The 12,913-nt window shown below is 45.1% G+C and overlaps 1 protein-coding gene across 1 annotated transcript in view; it reads left to right on the top strand.

Moving 5' to 3' along the window:
* Positions 1-12,913, top strand: part of USH2A (usherin) — a 4,817,015-nt gene that overhangs the window by 1,923,738 nt on the left and 2,880,364 nt on the right. The window lies entirely within an intron of this gene.

Below are 12,913 nucleotides of genomic sequence, written 5' to 3'. Positions count from 1 at the left end.
GACTTTTGCCGGAACCGCAGACCAGACCCAGACCGCTGTGAGCAGAACCAGAGATCTGGATCGCTGCAAGCAGAACCAGTGCCTGATTGACCCGCCGAGCAGAGAGAACCGCCGCTGGACGTGTTGACCAGATCCGTGACGAGGCCCATTTATTTCAAAATTAGGAGTGAGTATCCGCCAGAACTGTGCAGAACCCAATCTCTTAGTTAAAATAATCTAATCCAAACTATTTTAACCTAATTAGAACAGCCTCCTAGAAATCGTATCATCTGTCATTTTTAAAGGTGCACAACTGTCACCTGTCAATTCTGCAGCTGCAAGCTGTCACCTGTCATTTTGAGTTTACTTTAAATCCGAAAAACTACCTTTATTAAATCGTCCGTATTTCTTGAACCGTTTGGGCTAGGAACGAAATTTAACTTTTTAAAGCTGTGATTCTAACGAACCTAGAACCGACTTCCTACTCCCTTTACTTTTTCCGCAATCGCGATTTACGCACAAAATTTACCGCGATTTGCGTTTTGGCTCAATTTCTCCACTTATCAAAATAGCAGCTCCATTCCTTCCTTTGTTAAAATCAGTTTGCAACCTGGTAATAACTCATAGAGCATTGCTAAAGTGAGCCTGAACTAATACCAACAAGCATCACTCACTCATCCTGAATCTCTAGAGGGAATTAAAATCAGTGAGCACATTTTCCCATCCCTTGCCATCACATTTAAAAGCATTTTTGGGCCTGTGTTTCAAACTTCTACCTGTTTCCTCTAAGCTTGCTAGGGGGGAACTGAATTCCGTATTGTACTTGATTGTATTCCTGAAGACTGTGTGTGTTACTTCCATCTCCTTGCATTGCATATAGGGAGGGGGTGAATTGCCACCAGGGGAAAAGTGAACGTATTATCTCTTGTGAAGCCATATCAAGTTATTTTCTGTATTGCATTTCATCCATCATTGCGTTTCCTTGAACCATATAAAGCATTCTTTCCCACCTTATTTTTCTGTTCCTATTCATAGGTTACCTCTTGCTGATTACTTCTCATATTCAAAGTGTAATATCCGTTATCAATTCATTTATAGAAGTGTGACATATATATATATTGCTTAAATTTTCAAATAAACCTTTTAATTTGCAAAACAAACCTACTTCTTGGCTCAGTGCGGTCAGGGGGATTCTAAGAGGGGGGTGTTATACAAGGGTTGTCATCCAGAGTACTGAACTGGACATAAAAATACATCAATAAGGGTTTTCCTCAGCATCCCAGACTAGGCATTGACTTAGCTGTAGTGTTAAAGTGAAGCCGCTTAACATTAGCAAACGGTACTGTACTGCATATCCAGAGAATACTATCTTCACCCGTGAGTAGGGACCTTTGAATAGCACTTGTCACTTTAGTAGTTTCTGAACTTTGGAGCGACAAGATCAGAATAAGAAAAGAATTAAACTATTGACTATGGACTTGATCGACATGGGGGCCCAGAACAGTAACTTAGTTTTACCCCAAACAGAGGGACGCCCCGCTTCCCTGGACGGAAATGCTGCCAGCTATCATATAAGACTATAATGTGTATATGCATAGTAGTTATCGTTGTGTTTTTATCCTTGAGAATCCTGCATGAAGATAACAATGAACTTAATGACTACCTGGACAGCACAGCCCATCTCGGAAACAACGTATGATACCAGCACATGAAGGAAGTAGGACGAAGGCAGTCAGAAGGAGAATGCTTCATCTGTGCACTCCTACCATACAGCATGGGAAAGTCCAAGATCTTCATGGCTGTAGAAATTGATGGCCCTACAGTACACTGTATTTCGCATGTAGCAATGTGCAACACCAGAGGACAATTTATGGGAAGAGACGCCTCGTTGATATGGGCCAACAAAAAGGATTACCCGGATGAAGATGGCTACGTCCAGGACATTAAAACAAGAAACCTAGCGCACACCAGAAATCATGTGATCAGGTACGAGAACCCTGGTGTTAAAGGAGCTGGGATAAGATGGTAAATAAACCCAAGACTGAACGTTCAAGGAAAAACTGCAGAGGAGGCTCAAATCTGGAAGAACAGAGGCCAAATGCAGATCTGGGGGACAGTCGTCTCCCCAGATGGATGGGAAGACAGAGTAGTAATCTGCCGAGCGTGGATGGTCCTTGGAGCATGCAAGGAAGCAATAGATAATTTGCAGAGGTTATGCAAACCTCTGTGGCCAAAGCTAGTAAAATTGCTAACATGGGTCAAAGATAGAGGGGGACCCCTACAGATAGTGCCACTGGAGAGCCCGAAACTATGCTTCAGAAACAATGGCACAAGGAAGATGGGAGGGAATCAAAACTGCGGACAAATCTTTGAAGCTCCGGGAATGACACAAGGAACCGCAGTTATTATGGACATTACTGGGCGTGTGGAACCAAGGCATACATAAGGCTGCCGAAAAACGGAGGAGACATATGCACACTAGTGAACGTCCACGTTCCTGCACTAGTGATCCCTAAGAATGACCTGAAGTTGGACAGTTTCCTAAATGCTTATCTAAGAAGAAGATCTGTGGAACTGATATCCAGGATGAAGAGGGAAAATTACTTTTCTCCCAAATCAGAAGAGGCATTCCATGCAATCCCGTACAAACATAGGCTGTTCAGCCTCACCTCAACAGTATTCACAACACTACACCTGTCCCACATCCAAGTTGGAGTGAATGCTAAATGGTTACAGATAACCAGATGGGAGTTATTGCAGACCATCAATACCACTATAAAAGGATTCAACGCGATCAAAGAAGAGCTGATAGCAATCAGTTTGATGATCCTCCAAATCAGATATGTGCTTGCAATGATCACAGCAATGGATGGAGGAGTTGGTGCAAAAATCGGAGAATAATGTTGCACATTTGTACCATCACACGATGAAGAAAACAGAACTCTAACAGGCTATACGCATGCTGACAAGCCTGAAAAACCAGATGATCGATTAAAGTGACGAAGTAGATGATAGCTGATTTGGAGACCTATTCTCATGGGTCTCACAATGGATGGCAGATATACTCAAGTTTCTGGGAGCTCTACTAGTAATGGTATTGCTAGGATTCTGTGTTATCAAGATAATCATGACACAGTGCCAGAAAACTGCGAAGAAAGCCATAGGGATGAAAATAATGGTTGATGTCGAACCAGGATGAAAGCCCAGAGACCTGACTGATGGGTATGAAGGAAAATGGATCTACTGCAAACCAAATGTACAATGTCAGCTAATGATGTGGAACAAAGATGAACATGTGAAGACAGCAGGGAGTTTGAAGGGAGTGATACAAATATGGACTCCAAAGCCTCACACATTCACACCATCACAGAAGACGATGAGCATGACACTGAAGAAGCAAAAGAAATGAATGCAAAGGAGGTTGCAGAAGTGGTCAATGAACCGACCAGAGGGGGGAGTGTAAAGGAGGTCCCAGACGTAGCCTGCACCCCTTCCCCTCATTTTGACGTACCAGGAACACGCTCGCCAAGGTATGTGACGTATGAAGAGCAAATGAACCTACAAAGAGCTGCAGTGGGACTCTGCTCAGTATACATCAGAAGATCCATACCGGTTGAAGCACACATAACCACAGCACGGTACCCTATCAGACAGCCATACCAGCGCTGATACGAAATGATACGAAATGAGGAGTACCTACACACGGTTCACAAAGAGACCCCAAAAGCCTTAATGGAAGGCCAGTGGAAATGACACAAGGGCCTGACAGATTCCAGAATGAAAAAGAGCAGCTATCGAAGCTAACACGCCAGTGCGAGTAACTACGAAATTGAATGGAATAGGCACAGAGAGGAGACAATGTTACAACGCCAGGAAACAGTGTTACGAGACAAGATGGAAGCAACCGTATTGTTATACGTGTGTAAATAGGCTTGAAACGCAAGATTCTAAGAAATCGATATTGCTTGCAAAGCTTAGTTGAAGATAGAGCGGCAAGCGCCAACTTTATATCTACCCCAATACGGCACATTATACAAGTGCGACTCCATTTTGTAAAAGCAGAAATTTACCCAGGCGGCCAGAGGCCTGCCAAGTTGCGAAACCCAGCCAAAGGCAAGAGAAGGAGCCAAATTGAAACTCAACAAAGAGCGGCTCATGCCTAGGAAATCGAGGTCAACCGGAGAAGGGGAGGGGAGCGTCAGCTCACAAGACTCCAACTTCAGAGCATACCAGCTTGCCTCATGAAGGTCAAGATAAGGGGGCCCATGCAGGAGGCTAGGCCGACACAGAATTAAATGCACTAAAAGCTGGATACTGAAGCAGATTCATGGTGAACTAACACGTGACCAGCTAGGCGCGAAGAAGTACCATCGCCTGATGTCATCCAGGACCCCAGGATGCCATAACTTTTCCCGATAAGAGACTACAGTTTCGAGGCCATTCTTAGCCAACTAATTGACACGTCGCCCTAAAACACTGATTGATGGAAGAGAGGCAGGGTGAAACTTGGGAAACCAGGCACAGGGTGTCCATTCTGCATGCTGCTAATTAAAAGTGGAAATTTATGTCTAGGGATGTAACCTGCCCAATCAAAATGGACCAAGTTATCTTAAGTCCTATAGATATTGTAACCAATAGGACATCGTAGTTGTAGTGATGTTTATCATGCGTGATGTAGAGGGATCGGCATAGATGCCCACCCGATAAGAGTTATCCAATCCGTATGCCCTATTATCATATACAGATATAACACCTATACTTAAGTTACCTTTCCTAACCAATTATATTGCATGTCGAGTTTTGTAAAGTTAGACGTCAATGATGACGAACATTGCCTATAAGGATCTCTGTTCAATTGAAGTTCAGGGAAGTCGGAGCGAGACCAGTGATCGCACTACAGCTGATTCCCATTTGTTTTCCTGTTTGATGTATGTAGCATTAAACAGACTTCCCATTGCCAAACTACTAAGTCCTCGTTATTGAGTCGTGTCAGAGTAAGTGAATCCTGCACCCCCTGTCCTCACATGGTGCAGCTATCTTGTCTTACAAGTTCTAGAGGGTGAGTGCTGGCCAATGGGCCCATCAGCGAATTCCTCTCCTCGTGAACACAGGCTTGGCTCCACCCAAAAGGGGCAGTCCAGCCCAAACTTCTAGGTCACATCCCTTCTGCAGGAGACCACAAGCATCCCCAAACATGTTTTGCTTTGTTGGGGCTCATCATTGAGGAGGAGCTTGGGTCTCTAGGCCCAGCAGGCACGGGACCCACGTCTGGGCATACCCGCCCCACTCGGGGTGACAAAGCAAAAACAAAGAGGTGATGGCTGGAACGTTTAAAATTAATCTTAACCACTGACATTGCTCTGGGCAACCCTCCAGACCACCGTTCTTCACCTGCCAAGCCATTACAGAAGGGGAAAGACCATATGCAAATCAGGCTTGGCCCCACCCCAAAAGGGGCAGTCCAGCCCAAACTGCTACGTCACATCCCTTCTGCACGAGACCACAAGCATCCCCAAACATGTTTCGCCCTTGTTGGGGCTCACCAGTGAGGAGTAGCTTTGGTCTCTAGGCCCAGCAGGCACCGGACCCACATCTGGGCATACCCGTCCCACTCGGGGTGACAAAGCAAAGAACAAAAAAAAGAGGTGATGGCTGGAAGGTTTAGAATGAATCTTAACCACTGGCATTGATCTGGGCAACCCTCCAGACCACCGTTCTTCACCTGCCAAGCCATTACAGAAGGGGAAATACCATATGCAAATCAGGCTTGTACCCACCCCAAAAAGGGGCAGTCCAGCCAAAACTGCTAGGTCACATCCCTTCTGCTTGAGACCGCAAGCATCCTCAAACATATTTCGCCCCTTGTTGGGGCTCATCAGTGAGGAGTAGCTTGGGTCTGTAGGCCCAGCAGGGACCGGACCCACGTCTGGCATACCCATCCCACTCGGGGTGACAAAGCAAAACAAAGAGGTGATGGCTGGAAGGTTTAGAATTAATCTTAACCATTGGCATTGCTCTGAGCAACCCTCGAGACCACCGTTCTTTACCTGCCAAGCCATTGCAGAAGGGGAAAGACCATATGCAAATCAGGCTTGGCCCCACCCCAAAAGGGGCAGCCCAGCCCAAACTGCTAGGTCACATCCCTTCTGCACGAGATTACAAGCATCCCCAAACATGTTCCGCCCTTGTTGGGGCTCATCAGTGAGGAGTAGCTTGGGTCTCTAGGTCCAGCAGGCACAGGACCCACGTCTGGGCATGCCCGTCCCACTCGGGGTGACAAAGCAAAAACAAAGAGGTGATCGCTGGAAGGTTTAGAATGAATCTTAACCACTGGCATTGCTCTGGGCAACCCTCCAGACCACCGTTCTTCACCTGCCAAGCCATTACAGAAGGGGAAAGGCCATATGCAAATCAGGCTTGGCTCCACCCAAAAGGGGCAGTCCAGCCCAAACTGCTAGGTCACATCCCTTCTGCACAAAAACACACACATCCCCAAACACGTTTCGCCCTTGTTGGGGCTCAACAGTGAGGAGTAGATTGGGTCAGTAGGCCCAGCAGGCACCGGACCCACGTCTGGGCATACCCATCCCACTCGGGGTGACAAAGCAAAAACAAAGAGGTGATGGCTGGAAGGTTTAGAATGAATCTTAACCACTGGCATTGCTCTGGGCAACCCTCCAGACCACCGTTCTTCACCTGCCAAGCCATTACAGAAGGGGAAAGGCCATATGCAAATCAGGCTTGGCTCCACCCAAAAGGGGCAGTACAGCCCAAACTTCTAGGTCACATCCCTTCTGCACAAAACCACACACATCCCCAAACATGTTTCGCCCTTGTTGGGGCTCATCAGTGAGGAGAAGCTTGGGTCTGTAGGCCCAGCAGGCACCGGACCCACGTCTGGGCATACCCATCCCACTCGGGGTGACAAAGCAAAAACAAAGAGGTGATGGCTGGAAGGTTTAGATTGAATCTTAACCTCTGGCATTGCTCTGGGCAACCCTCCAGACCACCGTTCTTCACCTGCCAAGCCATTACAGAAGGGGAAAGACCATATGGAAATCAGACTTGGCCCCACCCCAAAAGGGGCAGTCCAGCCCAAACTGCTAGGTCACATCCCTTCTGCATGAGACCACAAGCATCCCCAAACATATTTCACCCTGGTTGGGGCTCATCAGTGAGGAGGAGCTTGGGTCTCTAGGCCCAGCAGGCACGGGAACCAAGTCTGGGCATTCCCGTCCCACTCGGGGTGACAAAGCAAAACCAAAGAGGTGATGGCTGGAAGGTTTAGAATGAGTCTTAATCACTGGCATTGCTCTGAGCAACCCTCCAGACCTCCGTTCTTCACCTGCCAAGCCATTACAGAAGGGGAAAGACCATATGCAAATCAGGCTTGGCCCCACCCCAAAAGGGGCAGTCCTGCCCAAACTGCTACGTCACATCACTGCTGCACGAGACCACGAGCATCCCCAAACATTTTTCACCCTTGTTGGGGCGCATCAGTAAGGAGTAGCTTGGGTCTCTAGGCCCGGCAGGCACGGGACCCACATCTGGGCATACCGGTCCCACTCGGGGTGACAAAGCAAAAACAAAGAGGTGATGGTGGAAGGTTTAGAATGAATCTTAACCACTGGCATTGTTCTGGGCAACCCTCCAGACCACCGTTCTTCACCTGCCAAGCATTACAGCAGGGGAAAGGCCATATGCAAATCAGGCTTGGCTCCACCCAAAAGGGGCAGTCCAGCCCAAACTGCTAGGTCTCATCCCTTCTGGAAGGTTTAGAATGACATTATCACATTTCTTATTTAGAGGTTTTGATTTACATATAAAGATCAAGTAATGATTAAAATGGTATGTTGTTGAACTACCTTCTATCTTTTTTGGTTTTTGCAAATACTATGTTTTCAAACTGAAGCAATTCTCCTTGGGGACTGCAGCGCACACACGTTGCCTGGTGTCTTTGTACAGAGTTCTAGAGATCAGAATTGTTGGCTGCAGTGTTAACCAAAACCAGTCTAGTAAGAAGACATTTGAGTGTGTACAAATGCTATGGGATGTTTAAAAACTATATTGGGATACAGCTGCACTTATGATAGCACTAATTCCTAAATACAACTTAGTGACTATATTTTCAGTCCTTGAAACAACATTTGCACATGCTACTCTTTTATTTTCTGCCTAAACAGCAGTTGCATCAACACATATCGCCTCGCTATTAGCTCTATAATCTCTCCAAGGTGCAGCATATACAGCTGCATGAGGCACTGTCTATCAATTTGCCACCAGGCGCATCGTCGTTCAACGGTGGTCAAAGCACCTTCACATGCATGTCCTGGCCACAATACACAGCTGCACCATTCTCAGGCACATAATCATTCTGATGCAATTCATACCCAGAGCAATGGTGGACTAGAGGTTAGAACACTCGCCAAGCAAAATGAGCAGCCATGAGTGCTGGGTTCAAACCTCCGCATAGATGTGATCCTTTAATTGTTTTACTTTAATTTTTTTTTAGTTTCACTTATTTAACATTGGTTGATAGACATGTATGACTCTCCTGCAGTGGAAGTGTTGGCAAGTACACTCTGCTTTTGGTTGTGTGTCACCAACCATTTCACTTGGGTGAAGGGATATCAACACTCTTAACTATGTTCTGATAAAGAACGGAAGATTATACTGGCATTCCATGTCTCCACCCAGCACAATCGACTGCAATCCAGACAGTCCAGAAGTCTGGGCTTGTATTTCTTCTCCAGATTATAGGCCTCTTTGATTGACTAAAACAACTTTTATCAGCCTCCAAAAGTGGTAGGAAAATATGGATCATTCTTTACTCTGTTACTGATTATGAATTGATGCTACCATTCACTTCATTTACTCTGTGACCATAAACAACCATGTTGGTTCTTAAAATCTGGCTTGCATATTCCGGCAGGGAACGGAGTGATGATATACAAGGTCACCATTGACTGTAATAAAAATGGTGAGCGTGGGAAAGCAAGTGTAATGATGCAAGTAATTCTGTTTCTGACAGGTCAGTCGGTGACCTGAACTTCCTTTTATAAAGCTCCATGCCTGAAGCATAGTACATACATGTGACCTCACTGCAACAGACTCCGAACCGCCAGCTTCATATGGCAGGTGCAAAGGTCACATCTGCATTCCTCAAAGCTTCTGGGACCCAAAGGCACTGCAGACAGTGGCTGTATTTAACCTCCACATCTCTGATCTAAAATATACCATGTGTTGCCCCTATCTGTCTGTTGGCAGGGTAAAGTATAAGAAGAAGCTATACCTGGTTATGGTATGATTGATAAAATCACACAGTTATTAAAGAAACGTCAATTTGATATCATACAAATGTCAAAACTATGATTGCAGACAAGCTATGTGAGGGCAATGCCTATTCATGGAAGTCGGTCTGTCTTTACAGCTCCCAGCGGAACAATAGCCAGAAACGTTGCCAAATTTTGATGCACTAAAAAGGAAGGTGACACTTTCCCTCAGCAAAGGGGTTCTCGCCAGGAGATCTCCAGTAGCCTTGCTTTCAAAGAGGCACTCAAATAACAAAGGCTAGCCTCACACTACAAGTTGCATAAAAAAGGGCCTTTGAATTTGCAGCTAAGGGAAGGGGGTGGAGGCAGATCAGCCAGAGAGGGAGCTGGTCTTGAGAGAAGTGGTTCACCATCTTATATTTCTGGTGGTGAAATAATCCTGTAGGTGCCAGCCAACCTCCCTGGAGTGGAAGTATTAACACATGACTTACCCTGTCCATGGAGAACTTGAATTGATCCGCTCACCAACCCAGAAGTCAAGGAACAGCTCTGGGCCCTGTTTTGCTAATTTAACCACTTGTGTTCTCCACCAACCCATATATCGCCTTTCTGTTCCAAGCCTCTTTGTGCAACATGTATTGATGCATGAAACGCACAGCTTGTTAGACCCAATTGACCAAATCACAAACTCAACACCAAACCACCACCTCAGGAAGCTCCTAAAAGCCTGACTTAATGTTGTTGAGCCCCCAAAGACAGGCATATGGTACTTTGAAGAGGCCAGGCCCTCCTGGTTCACATTCTGGCACCATAGAGACTTTTAAAACCCTTCTTGCACCCTTTCATAAGGACATATTATTTAATCCGAGATTGCTGCAATTGTGTGTCTGTTCACACCTGCACAAGTACCCAGAGTGCTATTCTCTTCAAGGTGTGTATTTTCTGTGTTCTCCTATACGATCACTTTGCAACCCCTTGAGAGCATAGTCTACCCTCGGTTCACCTTACCCCAAAAGACAAAAGAGGTATATCTTTTAGGTGTGCCTATTCACTTTTTTGATAGAAATCACTGCTAGTTTTGTAGTAGTGTGGAGATGAGTAGTATCGAAGTCTATACTACTGGGGAGCAGAATTCATTTAATCACAGTCATATTCAATCAACCAATGCTCTTTTAACATCTTTTAACAGATGTTTGTTTTGGGGATGCAATAATTCAAAAACATACATTCACAGTGGTCATTTAAGTCTGTATGCACAAAATACTTTGTTGCAGACAGACATCTACACCAAATGTTGACTGTGTTTAATGATTTGCTCTACTTGTGCACTCTCCCTAAATATTCATTTTCATACAGCAATGGCAAACGCTCTCCCTAAAGAGTTACTTCATTCTTGAGCACCTCTGCCAATCTGTCTTAAACAATATTGCATACCTAAAGAAACATCGAGTAAGTGTTAGTGGCTGGGGTTTCATACACTCTCTCTGCATAGACATGTGCCGGTTGCTGTGCAAATGAAGGCTAACCCACTCTAATAAGGACCTGCAACTCTACCTCTCTGCCTTGAACTCTCTGAAGTCCACTCTTGATAGAGCAAATAGGGAATTCTACCTAACCCTCATTGACTCTCACTCCAACCATGCTTGCGGGCTACAGGACACCTTAAGCTAACTGTTTACTCCTCCTAAGTCTATGACTATTCACTCCTCTCACAGCTAATGATCGAGCTGAATACTTAGCTGCAAACATTTCCAAAATTCGAGACTCTCTCCTGACCTTCCTCACACTCCCTCCTCCTACATTTTACACTCTGCCTACTTTACCATCATCCTCTGCTTCGATCTCCCACTTTAGTCACACTAATACTGACAAAGTGCTATCTCTGCTGTTGAAGGCTAACCCCTCTTCTGTGCCATCAGACCCACTTGCTCCTCAGCTAGTCAATCCTATTGCCCCTTTAGTGGCCTCTCACCTCACTGAAATCTTAAGCCTGTCCTTCGACTCATCTTATGTGGCCAGTTGATATCTTTCTCAAAGCTGTGCTGTTGAAATTTACCTTACCTTTTCCCCCACAACCAGAGATGTGCCTACTGACTTTGTCCAGTAAATTCCTATGGGGAACTTTTAAGCTTGCAAAAAGCTCCATAAGTGACTCTGGTTCATACTTGCCTCTGGAGATTGTTTTCTGGGTCACCATGGAGTTTTCAGTCAAAGACTAGAATGTTAGCAAATACCACAGATTGTCTGTGTGTTTGTTAAAGTCTTATATTCCTCTCTAGTCTTGCATTGCAGTGCTATTCATTTTCCAGTGTTGGGGACATCCATGAAACAGAGCATGGAACACCATATACTGTAAAATTAAGAACACTGCCAAGCCACAGGCTTTCAGAGTTCAACCCAAGAACTTCATCTTACCCGAAAGGGAAGTCACATAAGGTAAGGTGTCATCATCACTCTAGCTTGGTCCCCAACCTTGTCAATTCCCGTAAAATCTCTAAATAATATGTGTATATATCTGCATTGTCATCCCATCCGTTCCCCACCCTACTATTACACGCATAATTGAAAGGATACTAAATACTTTGTTTAGCTGCACTGCCCTCGTTTCATCTTCCTTCCTTTCTCTGCCATCATGTTATGCAGTAATACTATTGCTTACCCATGTTAGGTGAGCTTGAAATACGAATACTATGCTGCCTGTGTGTGTGCTCAGTTGCAAGGATAAAGATTGATGAATGCAAGTATTTAAATATGTCATTACCACTGCCAACACTCTAGTGGCCATTTTTCACTGCCTTGCAACTACAGAAGTGAAAAAAACATGAAAATCAGGTTTTCCAGCCAGAACTGCTAGGTCACAGCCCCTCTGCATGAGATTACAACCAGTCACATACATATTTCAGCCTTGTTGGATGTCATCAGTGATTTGAGGTCTAACTTGTGACTTTCAGCAAAGCAAGATCAGGACCCATATTTGGGTATGCCTGTCCCACTTGAGTTCACTCTTTTAAAACTGAAATGTAGTGGATGGAAGGTATTTCCTGTGAAGCCATCATGAGTCAGACAGAGACAACAGGTTAAAGTTCATTGAACAAAGTTTTACTATATGAAAAGGCAGGGTGGAGTAATGCCTAACTTGCCCTATTCTCAGGAGGATAGCTCAGGGGCAACGCGCTCGTCTTGGAAGCAAGACGACACAGAGCAACACAGGTTCAATCCCTGGGTCTGTGCTTAGAAAGCTCTGGGTATTTAGTGTATTATAAATAACCAATTACAATTCTAAGGTGGGATTTCCCAACCTAAAGAAAACTAAGGATAGTCTGCATCGGGATGTCCAAAGTAAAACATCAGTCTGTGTCCCAAAACCTATACTTGCCCTCACAATTAACTGCATACAATGTCTAGGTATGTCAGTTCAAAAAAGCAATAGTGCTCAAAATGAAGTTCAGAGCTTCTTCTATCTCTCGGCTGGTGATCAGCCTATCCTTCCCCAAGTTCAAAATAGTACATCAAGCACATGGCTTCCCTTTCCCAGGAGTTCAACTCTTCCAGCTTTCAAAACAATACTTGACTTCAAATTCATCAACAAGGTCCTTGCCCAACACAAGCTTCTTTATAGGTATTTCCAGTGACTTTTCCATCAGGGGTCACCTGGTCTAGGT

Source organism: Ambystoma mexicanum, chromosome 4q (genome assembly GCF_040938575.1).
Source record: "Ambystoma mexicanum isolate Mex_15411 chromosome 4q, UKY_AmexF1_1, whole genome shotgun sequence".
In the NCBI taxonomy this organism is placed as follows: Eukaryota; Metazoa; Chordata; class Amphibia; order Caudata; family Ambystomatidae; genus Ambystoma; species Ambystoma mexicanum.
This window is presented reverse-complemented; position numbering and strand designations above follow the sequence as displayed.